The following is a 9056-nucleotide window of genomic DNA, read 5'->3' on the forward strand; positions in this document are numbered from 1 at the left end:
TATTTTTTATTTTTTTTTTAAAGATTTTATTTATTTATTTGACAGAGAGAAATTACAAGTACACTGAGAGGCAGGCAGAGAGAGAGAGAAGGAAGCAGGCTCTGCTGAGTAGAGAGCCCGACGCGGGACTCGATCCCAGGACCCCGAGATCACAACCTGAGCCGAAGGCAGCGGCTTAAACACTGAGCCACCCAGGCGCCCCGGATTTCCTTATTTTGAAACATGACATTCCTAAGGGAGAATTTTGGGGTTTCTCCTCCATATTTGTGAAGCAGAATTTTAAAAAAATATGACTGTTGAAATTGTGGATATGAGAAGTCATGGCTGCAATCAAAGGCTGAAAAGTAATTTTTTTCTCTCTTCCAACCCATATATTAATGTTATAAAGTGAACTAGGATGTGTCTTCCTTACAATTCAGTAGTCTTAAAAATCTAGTAGGATGGTCTGGGGTTTCTGCCCTCATACTGAAAGTGTTGAAGTACCACCTTTTTTAATGATTGAGGTATAGTTTACAGACATATATCTTTATAAGCCCGGATCTCAAGTATAAACTTTGATAAATGTTGACAAGTGTACATATTCAAATAACCCATACCTCAATCAAGATTTAGAATATCAGTTTTCCCCAGGTAACTGTGGGCTAATTTCCATCATTAAGGTTTTTTGTTTTGCCTCTTCATGAACTTCTTATAATGATAATAATACACTATTGTATTTCATTTCTCTCACTAAATATAATGTTGTTGAGACCATGTATATGGTATAAGCTATTGTATATATCCAATATTTTTGAGTTGAATTCCATTATATGAATATGCCACCATTTTTCCACCCATTTTCCTGCTATGAGCATTTGGGATGTTTTTAGATTTTGGCTATTATGAATAAAGTTGTTAAAGATTTGCATTTAAAGTCTATTGTGGACACATTTCGTTTCTTTTATAATTTTATTTTCATTATAAAAAAATTGTCATTTATTGTCAAAAAATTTTTGCGCCATCTATGGTTACAAAGTTTCTGTTGTTACTTGTGCATTGTTGTTCTTTATTTTATTTGTGTTGTATTCTGTTAATGTAGTGAACTAAACTGTATTTGTTCATTATGTATTATGGTTTTGGTTTATTATTATTAGCTGTGACTTATTATTGTTTCAATTAGATTTTTTTTCATCTGTGCAGCCCATTCTGTGGGTTGTGTTTTCTTTCTCTTGATAGTGTCCTCATGTACAAAAATTAAAATAGTCTAATTTATGTATACTTCTTTTGTTGCCTGTGCTGTTGATATCATATTGAAGAAACCATTGCCAAATCCAAAGTCATAGACCAAAAACAAAACAAAACAAATAAAATAAAATAAAATAAAAAAACTGAACTAGAACTTATTCATCATTATCTTCTTAATATGCATCTTCTTCATCTTCCTCTTCTTCCTTCTTTTTTTTTTTTTTCTTTATACAGCCTTGATGACTCCCCTTTTTTGCTGCATCAGACTTCCTTTGGCTTGCTCTGCAGCAATATCTTTTCTGTACTTCTCCCTCCAGCTTAGCAGCCTCCTTTCAAAAGGCTGTTCGTCATCTGCAGCAGTGTTATTCCACATCTCTCCCAGTTTCTTTGCAACATCACCAATGAATAGGTTGGGATGTTCTCTTTTGATTTTTGGGTGATACTCGGAACAAAACAAGTAAAAGGCTGAAGGAGTCTTCTTGGGTGCATTTGGGATCCTCGAACTTCTTTTTTGCTTCTTCTTTAGGGGAGATGTAAGTTTTAATTTTTCTTTCATAATGGGCCTTGCTTGCCTTTGCCATGTCTTCGAATTTTCCTTTCTCTTTAGCAGACATGATCCTCCACCTCGCTAAGCACTTCTTATAAAACTCTGAGAATTGAACTGACTGAAGCATCTAGTTTGTTCTGATTGTGGTCTTATTGGCAAGTTTTCATAAAGAATGCATATGATGATATTTTCCTCTTGGCTTCTTCTTAGGATATCCTCTACACATGTGTAATTATTTTCTCAGTGAGTTACAGAACTGTTTGGTGCATCTGACTCTCATTTGCCATGGAACTGTCTCTCCTTCTGTGAGAGCAGGAGCCCGAAATAGTCTCTTTGTTGTTCTTTTTCAAGATTGTTTTAGTTACTCGGTATTTCTTGGAATCACATAAACATTAGAATGGAAAATGATTTTTTTTTCAAACTTTAAAAATACTATTCCTCTCACATCTGGGTTACATTATTTTAACTGAGAAGTCTGCTGTCATTTTTATGTTTGTTTCACTTTATATAATGTTGCTTTAATCTCTGGCTGCTTTTAAGACTTTTTTTTGTCACTTGTTTTGAGAAATTTGATTATGATGTGCTTTGATTTAGTTTTCTTTGTTTTTAGTATTAGTAGAGATACAGATCTTTGGATTTGTTTTGCAACAAATCTGAGAAAAATTTGGGTCATTATTTCTTCAAATCAGATATTTTGGCCCGTTTGAGTTGTTTCACAGCTCACTGATGCACTCTATTTCTCCCCTAATTTCTTATTTTTCAGGGTTTCATTATAGATAAGACTCTGTCTTCAAAGTCACTAATCTTTTCTTTTGCAACCTCTAACCTACAGCTAATCCTACCTAGTGTAGTCTTCATGTTGAACATTTTAGTTTTCCTATCTAGAATTTTAATTTGAGCCTTTTACATGTATATTTCATATTTCTACTTAACATGGTCAGTCTTTCCTCTTGCTTCTTGAGCATATGAAATATAGTTAAACTAATTTTTAATATCTTTATCTACTAACTCTATCACCAATGTCACTTCTGGTTACTTCTTTAGGTTGAATTTTCTCCGATTTGTGGAGTCATATTTTCTTGTTTCTTTGAATGGCTGGTAACTTTCAACTGCATGCCAAACATTGTTTGGTAAAAATTACCTTTTTAGGTAGTAGATATTTTTGCACTCCATAAATAGTGTGATAATTTAGATTTGTTCTAAAACACAGTTTCTTCATATGATTTGATCCTTTTGGGCATGTTTTTAGGATTGTTAGATTCTAAAACTCTGTTTAAGGTACAGCTAAATTCTCCCCCCTACTCAAGTAAAACTGTTCTCAGTACTCTTCCTGATGTCTCATGAGTTGTGAGGTTTTCTGGTTTGACTGGGGGAGACTAGAACTATTCTGGACCCTGTGTGGATAATAATGATTGTTCCCTTTAATCTTCTCATGTTGTTCATTCTCCAACATGGGATAGTTTTATACACACACACACACACACACACACACACACACTGTTCAATGCTCAGGTGAAGACTAAGGGGAACCCTCTGCAGATTTCCAGGATGTTCTTTCCTTCTGTGTGTGCAGTTATTTCTTCTCTGGCACTTTGCAAACCTTAGGCACTTTTGGTTCCTCTGGATTCCAAGATGGATTCACAAATCAGAAAGTAAAGTAGGTTCTTCTGGGGTTCCTGGAAACTTTATCTAGGCAGTCAGCTGAGACAATTATAGGGCTTACCTCATTTGTTTTCTATCTCTGTTATCATTGTCCTTCAATGTCTGATGCCCAATGTCTCAAAAACTATTGTTTCATTTATTTTATTCAATTTTTGTTGTTGTTTCAAGCCCTTAGTACTCTCTCTTGTTCCAAAGCAGGTTTCATTTGAGATTTCACTGAATCCATCAATCAATTGTGTAATAATTTAAATCTCTTTTAATAGTAGATATTTTAATCATAAACTTAGAATATTGAAGTTTTGAGCTCTTTTCTTAGTATTTATTCAGGTGCAAGTGAAATAATTGTTCATTTAGCTACTGAAAAAATGTCATAGTTAAGTTATTGGCATTAATGATTTTACCAAGATTATTAGCTATAAGAATACTATTTCTAAGTATTTTATGATTTTGATGATAACATGAATTGTGTATCTTTTTCAAATTGTGTTTTCTGTATGTTTTGATTCTAAAGAAATATTATTCTTATACTTAACAACCTTGGTAAGTTCATGAATTCCAACAATTTAACTGTGGAATTCTTTTGCAGTGGCTAAATAGACAATTATTTCACCTGCACATAAGTTTTATTCCCTTTATTCTAATATTCACTGAAACTCCCCAACTCTAAAATATATCTTTTTATCAGAATTTATGATTGGAATACTAAGATATGTTACATTCCCATTTTCTAAGAGATGGGAGATGGAATCAGAGCTAAGTCTTGCTAATTGTTTAGACTCAGATATCTCAGTCATGTGACTGGCTTTTCTTGTTAGATCATGGTTAAACCATGTGGGCTTGAGACCAAGATCCTGGAAGTTGAAGGGAAGGAAAAGTGTGTGCAGGTACAGAGTATGGATTAAAAACAATCAACAAGAAAAGCAAATACCCAAAACAAAGTGTTTAAGATTATGCTCTATCATGCTCAGTCAATACTCTCAACTAATATACTCTCATCAATACTCTCATCTAATATGCCGTCATCTTTAATAAATTCTTATGTAAATACCTGGCACTTAGGAGCCCTCTGATTAAACAATAAACAACTACGCAACTAGATAGAGGTTTCTGTTCTGACAACCCCTCCCATCCTCTTTCTTTTCACCTTGTTTCCCCTCTCTGGTTTCCAGACATTGTCTCAGATGCATTCTTAATTCTTTTAGCTCTAGGCTGCATGATATCTCATTCCCACATTTATGTTCTCCTTAATGCCTAGGTATTGATATTCCTCTGCAATCATCCCTTACCCCCAGGAGAAAACACACACACACACACACACACACACACACACACACACACAACTGCTCCAGATTCAAACATATTTCACCACTTTAGCAATTCACAAACTAGACAGAGATACCATCAGTTATTGCCTGGATCACTTTAACAATAGTCCCTTTGTTTTCTTTCTCGTCCCACTGACTAATCTTACTACAACAGCAATAATAACTGTTGAATATTTTACTAGAGACATAAGTCAAAATGTGTCATTTTTCTACTCAATGATCCATATCATCTTCCTATTTCACTCAACTTAAAAAATGTTATGTTAATGGCTTATTAGATGTCATATGAATCTGTTAATTTTCTGACCTTTTCTCCAATTACTGTACTTCTGGCTCCTTCAAACCATTCATATCAGCTTCTTTCCATTCCTTAACAATACTGGGCATGTTCCTGTCTTACAGAATTTGTTGTAGTTGTTTCCTCTGACTGGAAACTTCTTCATCCAGAAATCTACTCGGACAACTCCCTTATCTCCTCCAGATCTTACTCAAGTATCATCTTCTCACAAAGTCCTGTCCAGGATGACCTGCTCAAATTGAACCCCACCCTGTTCTGCAGCTGTCAGTAGTCTCCATCTACTGCAATGTTTTCTTTTCCTTTAGCAGTTACCACTTTCTAATTAGCTGTATTCCTGAATGGTATGTTAATTTCATTAATGGTCCCAATTCTTCATCTTTTCCCACATGCATCCTAGAAAAACTTCCTCTCAAAATGATAAAACTAAAGAGATGGAGAATAGTTTAGCTATTGCCAGGAGTTAGGAACTGGGGAAAGTACGGGTATGGCCATATACTATGGCAACAAAGGGGTAATATGAGGAAAATCTTTGTAGTGATGCAACAGCCCTGTGTTGTGATTGAGCTGGTGGCTGTATGAATTCACACATGTGACAGAATTGCATGGAACCACACACACACAAATGCAAGTGCATGTGAAACTGGTGATATCTGAGTAAGAGGTGTGAGTTGTATCCATGGTAATTCCCTGGTTTTTGCATTGTATTATAACATATTCAAACACTGATTGTGGGACTAAAAAATAGTACAAACAGTTGGAATTCGATTTGTCAGTGTCTTATAAATTTAAACTTATTTTTCTGGTGTGAGGTGATGATTTCACTCATGATATTTACTCAAGCAAAATGTAAACAAGTATCCACAAAAGAGTTGTATAACAATGTTTAAGTGGAATTATTCCTAAAGACCAAACACTTGAAATAACAAAAACAGCTATCAATAGGTAAATGGATAAACATTTGTCATATAGTCACATAATGAAATAATAGCAATAAAAGAAACAAATTTCTGGTAGACTCAACATTAAGCAGTTATAGTGAATGAAATAAAAACAATATTTGCTTCAAGGTAGAGGAGTCCACTGGAAAGGAGCATAAGGAAGCTTTCTGGGGGCACCTGTGTGGCTCAGTCATCTGCCTTTAGCTCAGGTCATGATCCCAGGGTCCTGGGATTGAGTCACACATCAGGCTTCCTTGTTCCACGGGAAGCCTGCTTCTCCCTCTCTCACTCCCCCTGCTTGTGTTCCCTCTCTTATTGTGCCTCTCTCTGTCAAATAAGTAAATGAAATCTTTTTTTAAAAATTTTTTAAAAAAATTATTTGACAGACAGATATCACAAGCAGGCAGAGAGAGAAGAAGGAAAGCAGGTTTCCCACTGAGCAGAGAGCCTGATGCAGGGCTCAATCCCAGGACCCTGAGATCATGACCTGAGCTGAAAGCAGAGGCTTTAACCCACTGAGCAACCCAGGCACCCCAAGTAAATGAAATCTTAAAAAAAAAAAAAAAAGGAAGTTTCTGGGATGCTCAAAATTCGATTCCTTTTTTGGGTTGGTAGAAACAAGGTTTACATATTTGTTAAAACTCAAAAACATAAGAATGTTATTTTAGATATAAACTAAATCAAGAAAATCACAAGATCTAACTTGATATGTTTTACTGAAATCTTCCTACATCTTCAACTAAGTAACATCTGTCTAACTTATAAGTACAGAGTAAATTTTAATAAAACCCATCATAATGATACTGGTTTTATAAAGTTTACATTCTTTCAACTATAGTCATATATATTGAAATTTTATTATCTGACAAGTACAAGTTGTGTTCATTCTTCATGAATTGAATTCTTAATATTTATTGTTTCTATTTACTTTTCTTTTTTAAAAAATTTTATTTATTTATTTGACAGATAGAGATCACAAGTAGACGGAGAGGCAGGCAAAGAGAGAGAGGAGGAAGCAGGCTCCCTGTTGAGCAGAGAGGCCGATGTGGGGCTCGATTTCAGGAACCTGGGAACATGAGCTGAGCTGAAGGCAGAGGCTTTAACCCACTGAGCCACCCAGGTGCCTCTGTTTCTATTTACTTTTCAAATATACCTTCGCCTTAAAGAATAATTTGTTCCATTTACTTAATAAAGTTACAACTGCTTTACTTTGGTATATACTATGATCATTAATAACTCTTCATATAACCCTTTTCTTTAAACGATCTAACCATATGTATTCCTTTATTTTATAACTTTCTGCTTCTTTGGACTTATGATTGCAATTATTAATATCATACTGTGTAATACTCCAGGAACTTAGTTTTTAAATCCAATATAGATATATTTGTCTTTAATCTGGAGAGTTCAGTTAAATTACACTTCGTTTTTATTATCATTTTGATCTTTTAAGCATTTCTTATTTGTTTTCCATTTTTCCTACTGAATTTTTTCTTCATTATACCCCTTTGTAATGTTCTAGTACACACTTTCTTGGGCTGAGGTTCCACAAAAGAATTAGGCCCTACAGTAAACTATTTGAGTGACTATTTTGTCCATTCTCAAAGGAATATAAATAAGTAGTAACATTCTATATATATAGAAAAAAAGTTAATTTATTACATATAATGGATTTTTAAGTCACTAGGGCTTCATTTTCTCTTAAAATTCTGATTGAGAAAGGCTGCTCTGATGAAAGAAAGAAAACTGACAAGAATATGCAGTATCACAGGTAACAAGGATGGTTTAGATTTCAGAAGTTATGTATAGGGACACCTGGGTTGCTCAGTCAGTTTAGCAGCTGTCTTCAGCTCAGGTCATGATTCTAGAGTTCTAGAATCAAGCCCCACATCGGGCTCCCTGCTCAGCAGAGCCATTCTGCCTACTTGAGCTCTCTCTCTCTGTCAAATAAGTAAATAAAATTTTAAGAAAAGCAGTTCTGTATAGAAACGTGTTCAAAGCCTTCATTGAAATCTTAGCAATAGATTTTACTGTGAAAAAATAAACTACTATAGATCAGGGTTTCTCATCATCACCACTATTGACATATTTGTCTGGATAATTCTTTGTTGTGGGAGAATGCCCATATGTATTGTAGTTATTCAACAACTTCCACCAGATGCCTATAGCAATGTCCCAATTTATAAGAAGGAAAAACGTAAACAGAAATTTCTAAATTCCCCTTGGTGGGCCAAATCCCCTCCACTGAGGGCAGCCATTACAGTCAACTACTTCAAGGAGTTTGAATAAAAATGTAAGGAATGGATAAAAAAAATGAATTGACATGATTAGATTGTCATGTGTCCCAATTTTTAAGCATAATTATTCATATTGCATTTTTTTTCCTAAGTGCCTTGATGATGATAAAAATGTATGGAGACACTGCATAAAAAACTTGATTTTGCTTTTTTCCTGTTGATTTTGACATATGTACCCTAAGTATAGTTTTTTTTAATTAATAATGGTGTGAACTGAGTATTTTCATATGAAGAAAAAAGAGTAAATGGGGAAAAAATTTGAGAAGGAGTGCTAAGTGATAAAGCAAATTTTTAAAGAGAAAATAGTCTAAGGAAATGAGATTTTTAAGAAAGGGAAAGGAAATTTATAGGAAGTAGAATATAATTTTCATGATGAAAGGAAATAAAAATCAAAAGACATGAATTTGTGGTAGAAGAGCAGGATGTTTAAGAATTTTATATTGTGCAAAAAGAGAAACTCTTGTATGGATTTAAAGTTCAAGGTGTGGAGACTGAATAATTAAGGACATAAGTTTTTGAAGGTGTTATTGAAGGTTTAAAAGAGATGTAGTGGGCATAAAGGATAGTGATAAATTATTTGATAACATTTTGAATGTCAAGTTGAAGCTCAGGCCCATGAATTGGAAAACACCAATCCTCTTCTACATTCCATAGAATGTTGGTGTAGGAGAAAAAAAGTAAATGATTGTTACAGGAGAAAAGTTACATAGGATGTGATATTTAATTTAAGATGTAGGTTAAAAATCAGAGTGTTTAAGGGTTTTG

The 9056-nt window shown here is 34.2% G+C and overlaps 1 pseudogene; it reads right to left on the reverse strand.

Annotated features, from left to right (window-relative positions):
* Positions 1 to 1397: 1397 nt before the first annotated feature.
* On the reverse strand, positions 1398 to 1898 carry LOC131834674 (putative high mobility group protein B1-like 1; annotated as a pseudogene).
* Between the last annotated feature and the right edge of the window lie 7158 nt (positions 1899 to 9056).

Source organism: Mustela lutreola, chromosome 6, assembly GCF_030435805.1.
Source record: "Mustela lutreola isolate mMusLut2 chromosome 6, mMusLut2.pri, whole genome shotgun sequence".
NCBI classification, from domain to species: domain Eukaryota; kingdom Metazoa; phylum Chordata; class Mammalia; order Carnivora; family Mustelidae; genus Mustela; species Mustela lutreola.